At 45.8% G+C, this 23,808-nt stretch overlaps 1 protein-coding gene across 1 annotated transcript in view; it reads right to left on the bottom strand.

The window, feature by feature from the left end:
* Positions 1 to 23,808, bottom strand: part of LRRN1 (leucine rich repeat neuronal 1) — a 69,878-nt gene that overhangs the window by 4,000 nt on the left and 42,070 nt on the right. The window lies entirely within an intron of this gene.

Raw genomic sequence — 23,808 nt, 5'->3', positions numbered from 1 at the left:
TGATTATTCACCTCTTATAACGTTGCGGTTTTTCTGTAGTACAAACCATGTCTTCTTTGATGGCAGAAAGTTTTACAATTAGAAACTATTGACAACTAAAGCATTAGTTACATAGATAGATCATGTTCCATTGTTGGGACAGCATGGCGTCTACTGCATGTATCCTTGGGTTGCCAGAGCAGCCTGCTGCCCACGTTAAGTGCTTCAACGTCTCGTCAGCGTAGTAAGCACTATATAAACAGTGGGCAATTGTCACTGTCGTAAATTTCGCAAATGGAGCAGTAGTGACAGTATTCTGGATTTAGTTAATCCCTAGTTGTGGTCAGACCTTTTCATCTGTATGATGGGAGTGGAGGCCTACTGGCCCACTCATGCAAAGGGGTAGTATGATAGAGGCACGCTAGGCTAGACCACGCGTAACTCTACAAGGCAGCCCTAACGCAAGCCTGAACAATGCACTGCTTTACCACAGATGCCTTTACCATGCAATTTTGTGGTAAAGGCTTGACTGGTAAAGGGATATTTGTGGTAAAGTTCACACTGAGCCCTCCTCCCTGAGCCCAAAAACCGAACCAACCCCCCATCCAGCGAACCTTAAAAACTACCCCACCTCAGACCAAAAAACGAATCCGACCTCCTGAGCCCTAAAAACTACCCCGACACCCCAGAGCCCTAAAAACTACACCAACCGCCCCAAGCCCAAACAAGCATTAGAAATGCAATAGGTCTCGCAGCATTAGAGTTAGTGCTTTTAGAATTGTTTATGGGTTTTTTTGTAAATCTTTAGCATGAGGTTGAGGGTGAGTGAGGGTGAGTGAGGCTGAGGGGTTGAGGGTGAGTGAGGGTGAGGCTGAGGGGTTGAGGGTGAGTGAGGGTGAGGCTGAGGGGTTGAGGGTGAGTGAGGGTGAGGCTGAGGGGTTGAGGGTGAGTGAGGGTGAGGCTGAGGGGTTGAGGGTGAGTGAGGGTGAGGCTGAGGGGTTGAGGGTGAGTGAGGGTGAGTGAGGGTGAGTGAGGGTGAGTGAGGGTGAGTGAGGGTGAGTGAGGGGTTGAGGGTGAGTGAGGGTGAGTGAGGGGTTGAGGGTGAGTGAGGGTGAGGGTGAGTGAGGGTGAGTGAGGGTGAGTGAGGGTGAGGCTGAGGGGTTGAGGGTGAGTGAGGGTGAGTGAGGGTGAGTGAGGGTGAGGCTGAGGGGTTGAGGGTGAGTGAGGGTGAGTGAGGGTGAGTGAGGGTGAGTGAGGGTGAGTGAGGGTGAGTGAGGGTGAGGCTGAGGGGTTGAGGGTGAGTGAGGGTGAGTGAGGGTGAGTGAGGGTGAGTGAGGGTGGGTGAGGGGTTGAGGGTGAGTGAGGATGAGTGAGAGTGAGGGTGAGTGAGGGGTTGAGGGTGAGGGGTTGAGGGTGAGTGAGGGGTTGAGGGTGAGTGAGGGGTTGAGGGTGAGTGAGGGTGAGTGAGGGGTTGAGGGTGAGTGAGGGGTTGAGGGGGAGGGGTCGAGGGGGAGGGGTTGAGGGTGAGTGAGGGTGAGTGAGTGAGAGTGAGGGGTTGAGGGTGAGTGAGGGTGAGGGTTTGAGGGTGAGGGTTTGAGGGTGAGGGGTTGAGGGTGAGGGGTTGAGGGTGAGGGGTTGAGGGTGAGGGAGTGAGGGTGAGGGTGAGGGGTTGAGGGTGAGGGGTTGAGGGTGAAGGTGAGGGTGAGGGTGAGGGTGAGGGTGAGTGAGGGTGAGGGGTTGAGGGTGAGTGAGGGGTTGAGGGTGAGTGAGGGGTTGAGGGTGAGTGAGGGGTTGAGGGTGAGTGAGGTTTTGGTTCCCCAGTCCTGCCCTGACAATCAACACTTTACTTTGGGGCAGAAGATCTGTTCGAAGTCTCCTCTGGGTGGGGTGATGAACAGCTGCTTGGCTACACAAAAACACACCCGAAAGAAGCAGTATTCAAATATTCCTGGAATTTCGCGATTCTGTAGCAAATACCAGGATAAATAAAACTGCCAAATGCCAACATTTCCCAGAGAACCTCCTGATTACAGCAAAATGTAACTTTGTATTATGTGGGTAGACTTCAAAAGCCACACAAATTAAAAGAGCAGACTAACTTGCACAACAGCCGGTAACAGCATTTCACCCGAGCTTACATGCGTGAAGAGATATTTACAAACAAGGAGGCAGATCAAGAAAGAAGAGAAACACCTGACCTCTTCAAAAGAGCTGGACAAAGCAGAACTGATGGAACATAAAGAAATTACTGTGGAAATAGTAAAAGGCGCTTTAGGCGGAGATGTGCAAATTACAACGTTAAAATTATCAGAACTTGACCTCGTGTGAGTGTGTACCACGACAATCGACAACACGACAAATGCACTTGCAGGGAGGGGAGGAGGCGGCAATGTGGCAGGAGACTTTAGAAACCAACTCAGCCCTGTGCTTTACCTCATAGTAAAGCAAAAAGCAAACAGCAAAAAATGCGTGAGCAAACGCAGTTCAACCTCAAATCCGAACAAGAAAGGGTGGAGGGGGCAGGGGAGGAGGGGTCCGGGGAGGAGGGAAGGGCCAGAGGGACTTGATGGGAGTGGTGGGGAGGAGGGGGAGGGTATAGAGAGAGAGAGAGGAGGAGAGACAGGACAGGGGGAAGCAGCAGAGACACGGCGGGTAAAATAAACAAATAACACGGCGGGCAGGGGAGGGGGCGGAGAGGAGAAATGCGACACGGAGGGAAGGGGAGGGGGCGGAGCGGGGAGGGGGCGGAGAGGGGAGAGGTGCGACATCAGTGTGCATCACACCCTGCAGGTTATAGCGAGAGTGTGGGGTGAATTTAGGAGAAAGAACCAAGTGTGCTTTTATGGCTCGCTGAACGAATCCAGGGTAGACCATCATGTTGTGTCGGCACAATGGAGTCTGCAGATTATAGACCTGGGTAGTGAGCGAGGAGACCCCTGGTGAGGAGGAGACTCTGTCGGATGTTTAACTGTCGAGGTTTTGCATTGGTTTGGGTCCGCAATTTCAATGAGGAATCTGAATGCTCTGGGGATAATCTCAGCGTTTATTTTCCTCTCCTTTGGGGCCTGTGTGCACTTCAGATGCCTGCAGGCCAGCATAGAATCGCCCGGTCATATTTTGCACCAGCTGGCATTTGAAAGAAGGATGTATGGAAAGGCCTTAGAACTGGGCACCCGTATAATTCAGTTTGGGATTTATGGAAAAGCTGATTGCTGCAGTATGGAGCTTGGTGGAATAAACAAATAACACGGCGGGCAGGGGAGGGGGCGGAGAGGGGAGAGGAGAAATGCGACACGGAGGGGAGGGGGCGGAGCGGGGAGGGGGCGGAGCGGGGAGAGGTGCGACACGGCGTTAGACGAGAGGGGAGGGGGAGGAGAAAGAGAAATGCGACACGGCGGGAGGGGGCGGAACGGGGGCGGAGAGGGGAGAGAGAGTAGGCAAGGCGACACGGCGGGAGGGGGCGGAACGGGGGAGGGGGCGGAGAGGGGAGAGTAAAATAAACAAAAAAAAAGAAGCCGGAGGGAAGAGAGGGGAGGGGGGAGGAGAAATGCGACACGAAGGGGAGGGGGCGGAACGGGGGCGGAGAGGGGAGAGAGAGAGTAGGCAAGGCGACACGGCGGGAGGGGGCGGAGCGGGTAAACAAACACGGACGTGCACGCGCCCGTGACTTTTAAGGTCAATGCGCATGCGCATAAGCTTAATGCGCATGCGCATTGACCTTAAAAGTCACGGGCACTGCAAGGAATCGCCACGATTCCTTGCAGTTAGATAAAGAGTTGATGAGCCCCTATAGTCTCGCTTGCTCGATGCGCATGCGCATCGACAGGCGAGACCTAAAAACTACCTTGCCCCCTCGAATCCTAAAAACTACCCTGAACCCCACCCAAGCCATGAAATATACCCCAAACCTCCAGCCCTAAACACTACCCTGCCCACGAGACCTAAAAACTAACTGGACTATCCCTGAGACCTAAAAACAACCTTGACCCCCCTGAGCCCTAAGAACTTCCCTGACCCCCCGAGCCCTAAAAACAACCCCAACCCCAGCCCTAAAAACGACCCCAACCCTTTAAAACTACCCCCACAACCCTAAAACCCATCCCCACATACCTCACTGTGTCCTCTCTCGATACTTCCTGTTCCTAGGCCTGCCTATTCCAGCATTCAGACCGCGCATATGCCTTAACAAAGCATATGCGTACTTAAGGCATATGCATGGTTAAGAAAGCATGGTAGAGCTTGCGGGGAAACGGCACGCGGTGCTCTGCCCGCATTGTAAAGGCTGTTTCCCATGTAAAGGTCCTCTTCTATGCACTTACTCTTAGAGGTAAGAGAGTCAATAATAACAGGACGAGCTGAGCCAGAGCCGAGCCAAGGGTCTAGCTTGGCTCAGAGAGCCCGTGCACAACCCAAGCCATGAACATGTTTGCCATGTAAATCATCAGGTAAATATAATAATGCCACTTTGAAATTCATAAAAGAGTATTCCTTTAACATGTAAAGTTTTACATTATAGCACTGCACTGAGAACTACTTATTAGAAGTGAGGTGTAAAACATGATCTTAGAACCATCCCTGCCCCCGCCTTGGCGACAGTGCTATTAGAAAACTAAGTGACAAGACAGTTGTCATGTGAACCCTGTATGTGGCCCAGATTCTTGTAGATAAAACAACATTACAGGCAATTAAATCAAACCCAGTAGGTCTGTGCACAGCTATTATTATGAATTCATGCTTTTGAAGGTGTTTTTATGTTCTAGTGAAAAAGGGGGATTAGTAAAATAAAATATTTGCCTAAGATCACACAATTTGATAAAGCGGAGAAGCCACACTTAATCCAGGCTTTCTGGTCTCACATTGTACAAACAGTAACATTTGAGCTAAAATCAGAGACAATAAATTTGAATCTATTTGTCTCTGATTTTAGCTCAAATGTTACTGTTTTTTTTTTTACCTCTTTACACATAAGGATCCTGCAAGGGTGGCAGATAGAAACCATATAAAAGCTCGGCTCGTTATGGGTTCGAGGTTCCAATCGAACCTCATGCTGAGCCAAACCCAGGCTTCGGGGTCACGCCTGGCTCAAGCTTTCAGCAGCTCCGCCACCTCTACCTACACGACTCCTAATGCCAACATTCTAAGTGTATGTTGTGCATTTTTTTGTGTGTAGCTTGTGTACTACATGCATGGTGTCTGTAAATTAATAAAAGTAATGCAGGTCTATGGAATCCACTTCGGACACCCACAGCCTGACCTTTTACGAAAGATGGAGGTGAGATTGTTTTCCCAATCAATGGAAATCTATTGCTGACATTTCTGAAGCTGAAGGGAGGAGACCTAGACACTTAGGTGGGGGGAGAGGAGACAAGACAGCTTTAGAAATTCAATTAGGCCCTTTGCAGAGCCTGGGGCCGATGATTAGTCTTCCAGAAGTATTGCCATTTGGTGGAAAGTAGGATAACGGTGGAAACTATTCTATGCAAAGTGCAGGGGACCCCTTAGGTGAGGCCCGGCCTTTTGTTTTTCCCTGATCGCAGTTTCATTTGGCTCAACATCTTTGGGACCCTTCAGATAATCAAGCTGGTTGTAAAAGTTAAGTCAATGAATACACTTCTCCGTTCTGCTGTTACAGTATAAAAGTGGGGACCCACTACACTACCTCACATTTGGTTCCAGTTCCATCTTCTCAATGACCAAAGAAGTGAGTGCTCTGCAAAGTAATCAGAGCACTGCTGTGCTAACTGAAGTAGTATCCACCTGACAGCCAGCTTCCCAGGGGTGGGGGAGCATCACTCGAGGCTATCCCTTGCTGGAAGAGCTATATACATGACCCAAAGTGCCTAGAATGCAACTTGCCAGCAGAGTGAGGAAAGGAGCATGCTAATCATGCAGGACGAGGCACTGTCAGGGCCAGACGGGGAACCCAAAGCAGCCCTGGGAATTTAGTCAGACCAGCCTCCCATGGGAGGGTGGGTGCAAGTGTGAAGCAATGCTGCTTTTGTTACTCGAGGCCGATATTGCTGCACGGCAAAAAAAAAGTCCCTCAGTTACAAAACCAGCCCCTCAATGCTGCAAAACCAGCCCCCACTCTCCCGTGGAAACGCCTGATGCCTGTTAGGGCCAGTCCGGCCCTGATAACTGTCCAAGAGGAACGAGGTGCAGAGTGATCCTGGAGCTGGTGGGACTTCCAGACGAGGAGGACTGCAGCGAGCAAGTTATGTAGCTCAGTGTCAATGAGTTACAGTCACTCCAACAGTGGTTCCTGGTGGCAGCTGTGGTGACTTGACCTGAAGATCGTTGAATTCCAGTCGGGCTGTGATAAGAGTCAAGCACAGCTTGTACAATGCTGTAGTGCCCAGAGGAAACATGGCCTGTGCTAAGCCATTATGCCCATCAGAAGTGTTCCTGAACTAACTTTTAAACCCTTTCCCAATACTAACACACTATTGAGGAAATTCTCCAAGCTATGCGAGGAAATTGTTCCTCCAATTTAGATAGAAGACATTCCTTACAAAGGTGTTCTGCGGTACATGGTGATCCCAAGAACCACTTGATGATCAGTGCCCAACATGCAAACGAGGTCCTGAATTGCTGGTTCATTTATTATTCTTTTACCCTTACTACAAACATTTGAGATCTAAGTGGATTATCCCCCCTATGCAGGTGTATTGGTTCCAGACACCACCTAGAGGTGCTCCGAATTCTAAGTACTGGCACTAGGAGAGTTGTAACATTAAGCTTAGCAGAATTTCTGATGGCCCTATGGATTAGACGCTAGGGGCCTGATTCACAGAACTAACTTGACACAAAATCCTAAACTTACTACTTTAGGTATTCACAGAAGGCCTTTAGTAGTAGCAAAGTTAGGATTTTGTCTTAAGCTGTCCTAAGTCTGTCCTAAGTCTGTCCTAAGTCTGTCCTAAGTCTGTCCTAAGTCTGTCCTAAGTCTGTCCTAAGCCTGTCCTAAGCCTGTCCTAAGCCTGTCTTAAGCCTGTCTTAAGTCTGTCTTAAGTCTGCCTTAAGTCTGCCTTAAGTCTGCCTTAAGTCTGCCTTAAGTCTGTCTTAAGTCTGTCTTAAGTCTGTCTTAAGTCTGTCTTAAGTCTGTCCTACTACTTTTGGTAGTCACAGAAGGCATTTAGTAGTAGTAAAGTTAGGATTTTGTCTTAAATTTGACTTAAGACAGACTTAAAACAAAATCCTAACTTTACTACTACTAAATGCCTTCTGTGAATACCAAAAGTAGTAAGTTTAGGATTTTGTCTTAGGTTAGTTCTGTGAATTGGGCCCTAGAAGTGTATTGTGTGACTTTTTTATTTTATTTAACTGTATGATGGTTTTTGTATTATTTTGTTCTTTGAGATGTATGTTCTTAGGGGGTAGGCCCTTTGTTTCAATATTTATGTACGGGCTTGGTCGCCAACTTTGTTTTATAATTTTATAATTAAAAAATGAATGGTATGTGTGCTGCTCTAGGTACCACTGTCCTCATACAAGTCTACATACGAAGCACTGTTGTGTTTTACTGTACTTTTGTCTTATTTTAACCTTTTTAAATTATGATTGCTATGTTTGTAATAATCCTGTGAGATGCACTTTTTTTTTTTTAATATTTTTATTTTAATTTTTAATTTTTCCCTTTTTCTTGTTCACTTGCACATTGAATTACAAATCATACTTTTATACATTTTACAGATTACATCCAATATATATCGCTGGTTTGAAGTTTCCCAAAACAATATAAACAATATAAACAGTATAATTATACCACCATATCATAAATCAAAATTCTAACCTTTGCTATTCATTACATTACGGTATCTTACGCTGCCATCCTCTCCTTCCATTTAATTATTGGTTCCCAAATTTTCAACCCAAGTCTCCTTCCCCTTTTCCCCTTCCGTGCATATATAGCTCTCTCAAGGTTATAGCTAGCTAACAAATTTGACAGCCAAACTTGTAAATCAGGGGGTACCTTATCCAGCCATACTCTTGCAATTGATAATCTCAATACTGCAGTTGCTATAAACATAAATTCTTTGTGGTCCAATCCATCTTGATTATCTATTCCAAACAATATCATCCTAGATGTTAGTTTAATTCTTATATCAAGAGTATTATTAATAAAATCTTCTATACTTCTAATCAAGGTGTATAGCTGGGGGCAAGTGGCAAACATATGAATAATATCTGCAGCTACTGCATTACACCGTGGACAAGTAATACCAGTGGTCCCTCCCCACTTGGCTATTCTAGCTGGGGTATAATACAATGAAAATAACGTCTTGTAGTGTTGTGATTGCAGGGGTCCAGAGCACAAAATATTACATCCCAAATTCAAAGACTCTTGCAAACTTCCTGGGTCCACTCCCAATTTTCCAACCCACTTAATGCTAACTTTCTCCAAATCGTCCACCTTCCCTTTGGTTAATATTGCATAAAAAGATCTAATTGTGCGATGATCTAAATGTGAGATGCACTTGATAAGATCCAAGTGATCGATAATAAAGATTTTGATGATGGGTAACTGAACTAAGAAAGACCTGAGCAAGTGCACAGTAAAAGGGAGAGTGAGCATACTTAGCTCGTGCAGCCCCACAATATCTTCCTAAGAATCCTGCTACTACTCACCATCACAACCCCTGGGAGTCTAGAACTGAAGGGGTTGTCTTTGGTCCAGTTTTGAGAGCAATAGTTGGACAGACCCCGGGGCATCAGAGGCAAAGTATCTCAACTTCAACTCTTGACACCCTGTAGCCTCTGCTTGTCCAGCGGCTCCATGAACGGGGTCTGAAAGGCATCAACACAAATATTTGCTGTGCTGTATTTTTCAGTTGCCAGGAAAAGTTATAGCTTTTCCACAGCTTGCCATGCAGGCTATTTCCTGCATAAAGATTTGTGAATTTGAGACTGTGCTTGTGAATATGTTATCTCACAAACATGTACAGCGGTAGCTTTTGGAACCTAAGTGGAAGGCACAAGAGTTTTTTTATGTAATGTTTATTTATTCCTTACCAGGTCGGGCCTAGAGACAGCATGAGATGTATTGCCAGTCTGCTTCCAAATAAATCATATAAATATACATACATACTTGACCTTTCACTCACCCTTTTGCATTCATTGGTCATATGTTAACAAATTCAAATTCACTTTATTTCGGATATATTGCAATCCATAAAAGTACACACAATTAGACAATTCATAATAAAAACATCACAATACTCACAAAGTCAATCTTAGATTACATACAACACAAATATATCATTAAAAAAAGGGAATGCATTGACAGAATTAGAATAAGAGATGCAAGTAAAGTCCATATACAGAATATACGAAATAAAGTGCAATAGTGCCATAAACTACAGTTAACATATCTTAACATATGTTAAGGGGCTAGGCTTTAGCTCTTTTCATCCACTGCCTGCATTACACTGTGTGTAATAGCATTTTGCTTCACAGAATGTACACAGCTGCCTGACAATGTATGCCTTTCAATACCAGGGCTGGTGTGCATGGCCTGCTGGGCCAGTATTTTATTTTAATATTTTTAATGTTTTCCATTTTTTTCATATGTTTGCAAAAATAAAAATAAAATATAGCCATTGCACGCTTGCCAAGGCCTGGCCCGTTGGTTTTGCTTCTTCTCATTGTTTGGGTTTTGTTTCACAAAAAAGATTAAAAAAATTAGCAACACTTTTCATTTCTTTTCTGAGAGGTATGTTATAGCAGATTGGGAGGGGTCTGACACTAGCAACTACGACATTTTTGCTGTATTCTTTGACGTGTTCTATTTAAAAGAAGACAGTTTTGTGTTCATTACATTTTTGTACCTTTTCCTGTCTATTTTTAATGGGCTCAGATCTGGGAAGGAGGGTCTTTGCAACCATACCCTTTGCAAACATCGGAAGACTTCGGTTTCTGAGTGAGCGTTAAGAATAAATGCACCTATAAATTGAATTGGAAATCGAGGATGGAGTGGCGGTCGTTCAACAAGGGCGGAGGGTACCATGCGGGGTGACTGCTCGCAAACAGCCAGCCACCGTAGCATCCAGGATCTCATTTGGGAATACAAAGCCTGAACAATGTAATTGCTTTCAAAATGGGACCGCTCGGTTCAGCTCCTTTGATGAGTTACACACACATGTATTAAAAGATGCACTGAAGCACACGAATAACTACAATGACCTTCAGCATGGGCAGACAACATGGCAGTTAACCCAAGGAATAGAAGCAATTGTGATGTAGCTAATGAACTGCAAAACACAACTACATCCATAAAACAACAAAGAGCCGATAAAAAGAGGAATTGCTTTTAAAGCCAAGAATCACATTTGGACAATACAAATGATGGTCTGCCAGACTGCAACTATACAATGTATTTACAATAATTTACAAGTGGTGCCTGTACCCGACTACCACCTTGATGCTGGAAAGATTTCAACTCATAAGCATTGGAAAGAAAGTGAGCTTCACACACCATTCCTGTTCACTCGGTGGCCCTGATTATAGGTCCTGGTCCACAGTGGATTTCATGGGAAATGCCACAAGTCATCATGAAATCAAAACCCCTTCTTCGAAGAAAATGAAATTGCAATATTCTGAGTCTAACACTGGAAGGCAGGAGAGTGCAAAGCATGTGAATCTACAACATTACAGGTCACAGACAGGTTTTTACGGGTAAGTGACTTCTCTCATTGCTTTTTTGAGGGATACTGGCCAGGCGGGACCATAAATAGTAAGGAAAATGACAATATAAAAATGTGGGTATAGGGCAGTATAACATTTTTGGAATTAGAGTGTGACTTGGGTGAAGAGTTAGAACCTTGACTGACAAGCCCAGACAGACTGCCTGGCAGACCACTGAATAAAGAATGCCTAGTGCTCACATTTGAAGTGTTAAACAAGATAAAGAGACAAACGGCAGCCTAAGAACCCCTTGTGAGCTTGGGTCTATATCTACAGCACAGACACAAAGAGCAAACGAGGGGATCATTCAAAAAAATATATACAAACAACACAGTTAGGCACAGATCACTCATTCAATTTTTTATTGAAAATATGTGTGCGGGTGATAGAAAAAAGGAAAAGAAAAGTCTATCAGAGCCGCACATCTGAAAAGAGTAGTTTTACTAATTTTAATGACTTTGAACGTAAAGAACAATGAACATACACATCTGAAGTTACACGACCTATTTCTACAGATGATGGGGGAGCATGTGTTCTAGCACACAGCATTCAGATGAACTGGAGAGAGTTCTGTGAGAGGCAATTCTACAAAAGCCAGGTGAATGCTGATCCACTCCGCCAAACCAAAATACTTTGCTAATGAACATTAAGTTTAAATAAGTCCGACTGAAGTGTTTTTTGGTGGCCGATAGTCGAAACACATCAACGTTTCAGTCTCTTAGTTAATGAATAAGGAAGACTAAGCTAAGGTAATATATAAAATACGCAGTAAAGTGCTGTCCATACAAAGCTCCATGAGAAAATTTACAGGAATCCGACCAAGACTCTAGTTACCTAAAGTCATCAATCAATGCTGACTAGAAAGCAGTATTAAACTGATCATTGCAATGGCTGAATGCAGTCGGCGCAATAGCTTAGAAAACAGCGTCCTGATGATGGTCTTGTTTATTCATTACCTAAGAGACCGAAACATCAACAAGTTCCACTATCAGCCACGGCATATTTTTTTAAGTATGTCACCCCGTCAAACTAGGACACACCACCGGCATCACGAAGAGAGAAGGTCTGACAAGAGCCTCTTTCTAATTTGGGAGAGGTTATGAGGTGTGAAGAGTTCTCAAAGTGATGAATGCTGTCAAAACCCATCAGAAGGGTTGCAACTCTGTCAGCGCCCTGAGCCTACCCAGTCCTTAAGATAAGCAATTTCATATGGTGACATCCTGCTGGCTGGTCTGTGAGAGGCGGTGTATCCTTGTACCATCCTACTGAATCATCCCATGTTTAAAATTAACATGCAGTGATGTGCCAGTCCACTACGCTCATTCAGCCCTTGTGGTAGGTATCTCTGTATGCGCTTAATAGCCTGGGTGGCACGCGGTTTCAGTCATTGGAGGGATAGACTATACTCCGGTCAAATTTACCGAGACACCCAATGCTTATTGTGGGGGGTCAGGCGAGCTCTCAATCCCTATACCAGTAGACAACGCTGACCAAGTCTATCAGATATGTAACTTTGTGATCCTCCGCTTCCAAGACTAGCTGGCCCATTCAGTCGTTAAGGTCACAGGCTCTGTGCCCCTGTGCCAGTTCACCGAGACACCGAATGCTTAAGGCGGGGCATCCGATGCCAGTCCACTACGCTGATCCAACCCAGGAGACATGTGCCTATGCATTCCTGTCCTGCCTGCTCCGTTACATTCATTCACCCCTCTACCCCTGTGCCAGTTCAATCAGGCATCCAGTTCTAAGGTCGAAATGTTATTTTTGCCTTGGGCAGTTTTATGTCTCAACAGCCCCCCCTCTCCCTGACAGTCGAGGTCCTTGCAGTCTCTGTGCCAGCATCGTGATGCACCCGTTTGACGGTGAAGGTCACCCCTCCATGCGACCCCGTGTTAATAACACACCTTTCATACACATCCAGCCACCTGCAGGTCTGCACAAAACTCAGAAAACACGACAAATGCCTCCGCGGTCCTCAGGGGCACGGAGTGCCAGGCAGCACCAGCTTGGCGCAGCACAAGTTAATTGAAGACCAAACTTTTTTTCTCACACGAGATGGAAAAGCATTTTAGAGACGTTTTAACCCAGTCATTAAGCATCAGAAACAGACTGCACCCCATCGGGACAATCAAGGACTGGAGGTTAGAATCTAATTATGCAGCAGGCGACTGCGGAGAAAATAAAGGAAAACTGCCGATTCTCCAGCAGAGATGCCGAAAGGTGAAGCCAGCCTCAGCCGATGGAACAAAAAAAACACATTAGGCACAAAAGCCCATCAGGATGCTTGCAAAGGCTTTGGGAGCATTTTGTGGCTCGATGCAAAAAAGAAAATCGTGATTTTAAAACCCAAAATGTCTACGCTAATACAAAAAAGAAAATCGTGATTTTAAAACCCAAAATGTCTTCGCTAATACAAAAAAGAAAATCGTGATTTAAAATCAGAATGCCTAAACTAACACTCCCAGAAAAGCCCACATGTGAATGTGCTAGTGGGCACAGGAGTGGCCGCACATTTTGGTTCCTAGTGTACAGTGTAACCTTTGGGACCGTAGTTTTGGATGTGCCTTTTGGGGCCACTGGAAGAGGTAAGTGCTCCCACTCCTGAGTAATGCCAACCGTTCTGGGATGCCTCTAAAGCTTACGCATGTGGTTGTGCCTTTGTTATTGAGTATGAACTCAGATTTGGGAATGCTTTATGGTTCCAAGAGTTCCCCATTCCATCTCGGGGTGCGAGCATTGCTGGTCCCTTCTGCAATCACATGTATGGTGGCGCCTTTTGAATATACTACCAAGAGGTTCTGCCTATTAGACCACCAGTGTGGCTGTGGCTGTTGGCAGTGCCCTTTGGATCTCATATATGGACCTGTCTTTTGGTGAGGAGTACGGTTGTGCCTTTTGGGTCTTGAAGGTGCGTATTCTTTGTGGTCTGCCTTTATATTTTTGCCTCCTGAACCTTCAAGAAAGTCTTTCATGCCTGCAAGAATGGATGTGGCTTTTCAGCCGCCAGTAAGTGCATGCCGTTTGGGCCCGTAGACATACTCATGCTTTTTAGATATCCGAATATGGCCCTGTCTTTTGGACCAGTGATGATGACTGGGTCTTTTGTGCTTTAGAGGTATCACTTTTCGTTTCCACAAGTATTGCCATGTTAGGCTCTCAATTACTGGACTTGAATTGTGTCCCCATGAGTATGGGCACGCATGGGAATACCTTCTGGCTCAGACGGGAGGATGTGACTTAGGGTCTGCAACAATGGAGAACTGTCTATTGGGTCTTCAAGCATGACTGTGCCTCTTCAATTGACCGAGAGCCATATGTACAGAATTTAGGGATTGCAAATTCCTAATTGCGATTCTTTGCCAATTGCAATATAAGAAATCGTAATTGATAAGGTACAAAAATGTACAACTTAGCAGTAGCGTTTTTTAAAAGGGTCACAACAGACGTACCTCATGAATGTTAATTAGGTAGGTCGCAGATTGCGACTCATTAGGAGTTGCAGCTATCACAGGGGTGGTGGCCTGCTGGGGTCAGCAGACCACCATGTCTATGATTTGCCATTAAATAAAGCAATCTTTGTTTTAATGCTGCCTGTTTTTCTTAAAAAAATATTTGTATCAACATTCACAAAGGGGAAAGGGTCCCTTGGGGACACCTTTCCATTTGCGAACGGTTACCACCACCCTTGAGGTGTCAGTAAAAAATTTGTGTTTTGCGACCGTAATTTGGTCTCAAATCATTCAAACATACCACTGCACATCGGTATTAGGAAGTGACACCCCACAGCCCTTTCAAATACCGATTTGTAAACCCAAATTACGATTTGGTAACAGGTTACTGAATCGCAATCTGGCTTTTGTACATTTAAAAACCTTTGCGGCGAATCAGGCCGATTGCAAATTCAAAAAAGGTTTTGCGCAAATGGCCCCAAATGTATTGTTATGCCTTGTGGGGTTCTAGAATAACCATTTATATTGGGACCAAGACGATGGCATGCTTTTAAATATATATGTGCATGCCCTTTGGGTGCACAGGTGTGGGTGTGCCTTCTGAATACATGTGGATGACATTGCCTTTTGAGGGTACCACTAGACATTTTGAATCTTCAATCTGGCCATGCCATTTGGGCCTACACGTATGGATGTGGCATTCATGCCTATAGGTATGGCTGTCCAATTTATACCCACAAGCATGGTTGTGCTTTTTGGGGCCAACAGTATGTGTACGCTTTTGGGTCAATGGTTATTAGGATACATTTTTGGTCTACATGCATGGCTCTGCTTTTTGTGCTTACAACTAAAGTCATGCTTTTTGTGTCTACAAGTATAGGGATGCCTTAATGACCTTGCTTTTTAGGCAGTGAGGAACATGCTTACGGCAGTAGGTGAACCTGTTGGATATACCAAAATGGTCTAGCGAGCATATAGGTCTTTGTACCCAGATGGGGCCTGTTAGGCCCACAAGCCCTGTTGTGTCACTGGAACTTAAGTGATGACTAGTTGCCATAGGCTTGCAAGCATGCTGTGCACGTGACGCCCACCAGAATGGGAGTGTCTTTTAAACATGCAAGAATGGATGAGGGAACTTCTGAGTTCACAAATATCGAAGTAGCTTCACCTCTCGATGTAGGTAAAAGAATGACATACCCGCAGTGCTAAAGGTCAGCATCCTTTTGCAATGGAACAACGGTGTGGAAGAAGAGGCCTGACCTTTCATCTGCACCTGGCATTGATTCTCAAGTGATTTAGAGCTTTAGTGATAAAAAAAAGTAATAACGATGGAAAAGAAAAGCCGAAGAGGGTTGAAATGATCATTGTGTGTATACAGGGAAGGGAGGGCGACAGTGAGAATTAATTCATCTGTCAGCCTTCATCGCTGCCAGTCACAAGCTGTGCGCCTGGAAATGCTGCTGTCCTGGAGTGAACTTAACTATGCATCATTTCCATATCTGCAGCATCTCTCAAACAGCAAAATGCAAACTGGACAAGACGGGAGAAAGCAGTGGCGGCGCCCACACAGCAGCTGAGAAGCTCAAGAACACAGATAACACACACTATCAACATGAACAGCCTCAGTGTCTAAAGACATCATCTACAACATAAATATACGTTTTTATTATTTTAATATATCATTAAACAAAGCATTTTGTCAGAAGTTGTCCCAACTATAAAACTCATCTTTACCTAATATTCTCAATTAAATAGACTTTTTATAGAACGGCTCTTTATGGGTTCCAGGGGCTGCTTCAAAGCACACAGCCTACACATGCAGACATTATGTAAGTGATACTTACTAGCTCTTACGCAGGATTCTTTAGAATTGTTTTTTATCAGTTTCTGGTAATGAGTCAATCTTCCAGCTCATGGGTACTCGCAAACAAGCCCAGGGGCCAAAATGTTTGGATGGTGGTGTGACCAGGAGCCACAGTGATGTTGCAGATTGGTGCTCGGGGTTTAGGTGTAGTGGAGTTAAGGTGGGTGTAAGTGAAGCAGAGCATATACATCTAGTGGATGAATTGAACCACAAAACTTGGGATCAATTTTGGCTTCTCTACTTGACCAAATTGTGTCACCCTGGGCAACTGTTTTATTCCATTTTCCCTTCTTTTTTAGGTCGAGCATTTGCGACCTCTTGTATATACTTTAGTGTATACTTATATGAGTATGGGTACTTTGGGGGCTCTGGAGATCAGCCTTAGGAATTGTCTGCTTCCGCTAAGGGACTTTTTTTCTGTTCTGTTTAACTGTCTTGTTAGAAAACGACCAGTAGAGGTCAGTAAAATACCAGAATTGCTTTCGGCTGGTTCAACTGCCTCTATTTACCTGTTTTGATAGAAAACGATCAGTAGAGGTCAGTAAAATACCAGAGTTGCTTTTTGCTGAAGGACTTTCTCTTTTTTATTCTTCTGGCAACTGCCTCGATTTAACTTTATTGATAGAAAACTACCAGCAGAGGTCAGTAAAACACCAGAATCACTTTAGCATTGTCTAGATTCCAGTCCATAGTAACTGTCTTCCACGAGCACCCGTAGACATAATTTTTTTTTTAATCTTGTATTTTCAGGAATATGACTACTGAAGGCCCTGATTTTATATTAACAACAGGGCTTTGGACTATACCATTTCCCGCAGAAAGGCAATATTTCTCTCCATGTGTTCTCTTACCTGGTGTGTCACGCAGTTTGGTGCTTACTTTCCCTCCATGTTAAACATGTTTCAGCACCCATGCTGATGTGCTGCAATGCTAAATACATTTACAGTCCCAAAGGCGAGACCGCTTGTATTGCAAACGCTTCTCTTCATTATCACATATAACAGGACCTCGAAATACATGACTTCAGGATGTGCATTGTAGAAAATCTTAGTCTATGTTTGATTTAATAAACTATAATGTTGTTCATGTATAATAGCAACCCAGGCCACTTAAAGGGTGCACATAACTACTGACTTGCCTCTTAGTTCACTACTGCCATTGTTGTCAGGGTGAGAGGGGAGCATACATTTTTCGAAATTCATGTTTGAAAAGTATCACTTTTAAAGTAATACTTCTCAATGAACTGATATAATCTCATTGACTATTTTATTAACGGGAAACTGGTCTACGTGTTAATAAAATACACTTTTTGAATTTTGAAGAGACTGTATCATATACTAACATGTTGGCTGCAAGATGTCTTTATAAATGAAGGTGTTCCTAAAGTTAAGCTGTGCGGGACTCCCTAGTGCCTTCCTTTTCTTTAAATAATCTCTTGCACATTTGCATAACATTTTTAATGTTAATGCTGAGTCGATTGAACAGCAGCCCAGTGCTACTGTTGACCAGGGGGCACAATTAAAGGTCAGTGGGACCTCATGCGGCCTCCGGGCCATACTTTGAGTATTACTGTCTACCTGATCTCCACTAATTCCATAGGTCCCAAAAGCATCACCAGCGTGCACCACCTGCATACCCGGGAGTGCGGAGGATAGGGAGGGTTAGCTGGTCTAGCTACCAGACCAATCAACCATCTCAAATAAGAGGTATCTTATGCAGAATAAAGCAAGGCCATCCACCCGCACTTCTATGCCCAAAGGCCAATACCATAAAATGGACATGCTTGTACCAGCGTTCATATCTCTATCCTTGCTTCTTCTTTGAATGCATGCAAGCCTGTAAGTTGCATAGCTAATGTTGTTGATTTGCCACAGGTTCTTATTCTTGCTTCCTAATAGAAAGCTCTTTATCTATCCGAATCCATTGGTATTTCTTTTCCGTGGCCTTAGATGGTGCTTCTACTTGCAGGCCTGGGCCTGCACATTGCGAAGTGCAACAGCGCAGCCGCTCCAACCATGTAGCCATCATCTTGTCCCTGTAGCATGAAGTTCTCTCTTATCCTTGCACAGGCATCAGGGTGTAATATTTATGTATCACCCAGAGGCCGAATATAACATGATGCGCTCACCCTTTGTAAAGTCCGGCGAGGGGGCTCTAAAATTTCAAATTTAACATCATTGGTTGTGTCACTGGTATCCAGAAGTATAAGAATTAATGTCAGCAGGGTGTCCAGGGGTGTGTGGGTCACCCTGCAGGACAGGGGATGCGGAGAACTACGCTACACCAATTAGTGTCACCTCATCCATTTCATCAGACAGGAGTTTCAGCTACAAATGGGAGCCATACACACATGCCATAATGATCCCAGCCAGTATGTACCTTCTACACGTCACAAAGTATTGCAGAAAAGTCATTTAGGATAGTTACATTTGTAGGTTCAAGATGTTCTCTTAGCAGCTACTGATTCACTGTAAGGAACAGTTTTAAAAAGGCCGTTCAAGTATTGGTACCTGCCCCACCACTTCTACTCACAAAATGAAGTAACCTCTGAAGTACAGGTCGTGATGAGCTTGACTGGGCATCGCTGAGCATGACTGGATGTTCCAGGTGTCTAGAGGCCTGAGCAGGGCAGGATGGGCCCAGTGTATAAAGGTATCAACTCAGCATGGCTGGAAGGTCACAGTATATACAGGCGTCCACTGAGCATGGCTGGAAGGTCACACCGTATACAGGGGTCCACAGAGCATGGCTGGAAGGTCACAGCGTATACAGGCGTCCACTGTGCATGGCTGTAAGGTCACAGTGTATACAGGCGTCCACGGAGCATGGCTGGAAGGTCACACCGTATACAGGGGTCCACAGAGCATGGCTGGAAGGTCACAGCGTATACAGGCGTCCACTGTGCATGGCTGGAAGGTCACAGCGTATACAGGCATCCACTGAGCATGGCTGGAAGGTCACAGTGCATACAGGCGTCCACGGAGCATGGCTGGAAGGTCACACCGTATACAGGCATCCACTGAGCATGGCTGGAAGGTCACAGTGCATACAGGCGTCCACAGAGCATGGCTGGAAGGTCACAGTGCATACAGGCGTCCACAGAGCATGGCTGGAAGGTCACAATGTATACAGGCGTCCACTGGGCATGGCTGGAAGGTCACAGCGTATACAGGCGTCCACAGAGCATAGCTGGAAGGTCACAGTGTATACACAGGCGTCCACAGAGCATGGCTGGAAGGTGAAGGTCACAGTGTATACAGGCGTCCAAGGAGCATGGCTGGAAGGTCAAAGCGTATACAGGCGTCCACAGAGCATGGCTGGAAGGTCACAGTGTATACAGGCATCCACGGAGCATAGATGAAAGGTCACTGCGTATACAGGCGTCCACAGAGCATGGCTGGAAGGTCACAGCGTATACAGGCGTCCACTGAGCATGGCTGGAAGGTTAAAGCGTATACAGGCATCCACTGAGCATGGATGGAACGTCACAGTGCATACAGGCGTCCACAAAGCATGGATGGAAGCTCACAGTGTATACAGGCAACCACTGAGCATGACTGGAAGGTCAAAGCGTATACAGGCAACCACTGAGCATGACTGGAAGGTCAAAGCGTATACAGGCGTCCACTGAGCATGACTGGAAGGTCACAGCGTATACAGGCAACCACTGAGCATGACTGGAAGGTCACAGTGTATACAGGCAACCACTGTGCATGACTGGAAGGTCAAAGCGTATACAGGCAACCACTGAGCATGACTGGAAGGTCAAAGCGTATACAGGCGTCCACTGAGCATGACTGGAAGGTCAAAGCGTATACAGGCAACCACTGAGCATGACTGGAAGGTCACAGTGTATACAGGCAACCACTGAGCATGACTGGAAGGTCAAAGCGTATACAGGCGTCCACTGAGCATGACTGGAAGGTCAAAGCGTATACAGGCATCCACTGAGCATGACTGGAAGGTCAAAGCGTATACAGGCGTCCACTGAGCATGACTGGAAGGTCAAAGCGTATACAGGCAACCACTGAGCATGACTGGAAGGTCACAGTGTATACAGGCAACCACTGAGCATGACTGGAAGGTCAAAGCGTATACAGGCAACCACTGAGCATGACTGGAAGGTCAAAGCGTATACAGGCAACCACTGAGCATGACTGGAAGGTCAAAGCGTATACAGGCAACCACTGAGCATGACTGGAAGGTCACAGCGTACACAGGCAACCACTGAGCATGACTGGAAGGTCACAGTGTATAAAAGCAACCACTGAGCATGACTGGAAGGTCACAGCGTACACAGGCAACCACTGAGCATGACTGGAAGGTCACAGCGTATACAGGCGTCCACTGAGCATGACTGGAAGGTCACAGCGTATACAGGCGTCCACTGAGCATGACTGGAAGGTCACAGCGTATACAGGCGTCCACTGAGCATGGCTGGAAGGTTAAAGCGTATACAGGCATCCACGAAGGTTAAAGCGTATACAGGCATCCACTGAGCATGGATGGAAGGTCACAGTGTATAAAGGCAACCACTGAGCATGACTGGAAGGTCACAGCGTACACAGGCAACCACTGAGCATGACTGGAAGGTCACAGTGTATAAAGGCAACCACTGAGCATGACTGGAAGGTCACAGCGTATACAGGCGTCCACTGAGCATGACTGGAAGGTCCCAGCGTATACAGGCATCCACTGAGCATGGATGGAAGGTCACAGTGTATAAAGGCAACCACTGAGCATGACTGGAAGGTCACAGTGCATACAGGCGTCCACTGTGCATGGCTGGAAGGTCACAGTGCATACAGGCGTCCACTGAGCATGACTGGATGGTCCCAAAGTAAGAAAGCATCCACTGAGCATCTCAGGATGATCTCACTACACAAAAGCCACCACTGAACGTCACTAGGTGGGCTCAGTGTATGCAGGCCTTCACTGAGGATGGGTGGAAGGTCACAGTGCATAAAGGCCACCAGCCAGCATGGCTGGATGGTTCCAGGGTGAAAGGTTTATTTTAATAATAGCTTGTTTTATATAGCAGCTGCAAGGATATTTGTATTAGATGCAGTCATAATTTTGTACAAACCCTACTTCAGCAACTTCAGCTGTTACCTGCGTCCGGACGGTGCTCAGAACCCTCTCTGTGGTTCGAATGCACGGAAGCAGCCTTGCGCATTTTCTTGTGTCACTCACTTGATGCTGTGGTATGGAGTAGTGTGGAAGGGTAAGCATTTCCAACTCATAACACAGATACTGATCCAGCAAACACAAGATGTGGAACTCTCGGCATACCTCATGTCTTGAAGCCCTTTCTTTGATGCATGAGAAGTAGCCCTTGGAAAGGTCCTAAGAGGTCCCCACAATGCCAATGTCTCATGACAGGACCACTCGAGGAGCCATGTCCTCACTCCATCTTCCAGACAGTTGTTCTCCAAGAGGCTCCTATTAAGAATGCACCATATGTGTCTCCCCACAGGTTTCTCAGACAAGTTGGTATTACTAATTTCTCAAAGAGAAGCTCAGCAACAAGTGAGAGGATCGCCCTTACCTTCGGGGAGACTGGTTCAGACAATCCAAGGACACATGGGAAGTGGAGGCCTTGAGTCTTTACAACTGGCTAACATTTCAACTGGACTCAGCTGCACTCACAGGCATGTGGAGTGACATCACGCCGACATAAGAACGCAGAGCCACCAACAAACTACATGTTCAAATTACTGCGTAAGCCTGTCTGAAAACCTTAAACCGTGCCCATATGTTTCATCCCCTGAAACCAGTGCTTAAAATGGGCAGGTGCTCTTAGGTACGGAGTTCATCTGGAAGGGAGAGTCCCAGCACTTCTCAGCAGGGGGAGCAATGCTATGAATAGGTAAATAAAGACACATCTCATCAGGAGTGCAATACTTTTAATGAGGGAGCACCAGCACTTCTCACCCGGAGTGCAATACTTTTAATGAGGGAGTACCAGCACTTCTCACCCGGAGTGCAATACTTTTAATGAGGGAGTACCAGCACTTCTAACCCGGAGTGCAATACTTTTAATGAGGGAGTATCAGCACTTCTCACCCGGAGTGCCATACTTTTAATGAGGGAGTACCAGCACTTCTCACCCGGAGTGCCATACTTTTAATGAGGGAGTACCAGCACTTCGGGTCTGGTTGCTTCAGACTTGCCCCTTTAAATGTGTAAGTGCCAGCACTTCTCATCAGGAGGACAATACTTTAAATGTGTAAGTACCAGCACTTCTCACCCGGAGCGCCATACTTTTAATGAGGGAGTACCAGCACTTCTCACCCGGAGTGCCATACTTTTAATGAGGGAGTACCAGCAGTTCTCACCCGGAGTGCCATACTTTTAAATGAGGGAGTACTAGCACTTCTAACCCGGAGTGCAATACTTTAAATGTGTAAGTACCAGCACTTCTCATCAGGAGGACAATACTTTAAATGTGTAAGTACCAGCACTTCTCACCCGGAGTGCCATACTTTTAATGAGGGAGTACCAGCACTTCTCACCCGGAGTGCCATACTTTTAATGAGGGAGTACCAGCACTTCTCACCCGGAGGGCAATACTTTAAATGTGTAAGTACCAGCACTTCTCATCAGGAGGACAATACTTTAAATGTGTAAGTACCAGCACTTCTCACCCGGAGTGCAATACTTTTAATGAGGGAGTACCAGCACTTCTCACCCAGAGTGCCATACTTTAAATGTGTAAGTACCAGCACTTCTCACCCGGAGTGCCATACTTTTAATGAGGGAGTACCAGCACTTCTCACCCAGAGTGCCATACTTTTAATGAGGGAGTACCAGCACTTCTCACCCGGAGTGCCATACTTTTAATGAGGGAGTACCAGCACTTCTCACCCGGAGTGCCATACTTTTAATGAGGGAGTACCAGCACTTCTAACCCGGAGTGCAATACTTTAAATGTGTAAGTGCCAGCACTTCTCATCAGGAGGACAATACTTTAAATGTGTAAGTACCAGCACTTCTCACCCGGAGCGCCATACTTTTAATGAGGGAGTACCAGCACTTCTCACCCGGAGTGCCATACTTTTAATGAGGGAGTACCAGCAGTTCTCACCCGGAGTGCCATACTTTTAAATGAGGGAGTACTAGCACTTCTAACCCGGAGTGCAATACTTTAAATGTGTAAGTACCAGCACTTCTCATCAGGAGGACAATACTTTAAATGTGTAAGTACCAGCACTTCTCACCCGGAGTGCCATACTTTTAATGAGGGAGTACCAGCACTTCTCACCCGGAGTGCCATACTTTTAATGAGGGAGTACCAGCACTTCTCACCCGGAGGGCAATACTTTAAATGTGTAAGTACCAGCACTTCTCATCAGGAGGACAATACTTTAAATGTGTAAGTACCAGCACTTCTCACCCGGAGTGCAATACTTTTAAAGGGAGAGAACCGGCATCTCTCAAGAGCAAACAGCTGCTCTGGGACAGCGAGTTCCTGCCTCTGTGGGTCTCTTTCAAGCGCTACCTGAAGCTTGAATAGAAAGCTCACGTTCTGAACTCAAGGTCCCTCTAAAAACCAATCACACTCAAAGACACTAAGCAGTCCCGCAGCTGAACCCAAATGTCCCCCAAAGCATCGATCATTTGACACAAACCCTTGACAAAATACAATGTCACGTCTCTTCTAGTAGAATAGAATATACTCAGCAAAGGCTGCAAGGTAAATGAATCCGTCTTACTCGCCGGCTGTGAAAGAGCCTCCTGACAGCTCCGCAGCGCAGACCTCGAAGCATCACTTGGATACAGCACTTCTTGCTGCTGGAGACAAGGCAAAGCACTTCTGGAAGTGCATCCCTC

Source organism: Lissotriton vulgaris, chromosome 9 (assembly GCF_964263255.1).
Source record: "Lissotriton vulgaris chromosome 9, aLisVul1.2, whole genome shotgun sequence".
NCBI lineage: Eukaryota > Metazoa > Chordata > Amphibia > Caudata > Salamandridae > Lissotriton > Lissotriton vulgaris.
The sequence above is the reverse complement of the archived record's forward strand: the minus strand, read 5'-3'. Positions and strand labels throughout refer to the sequence as shown.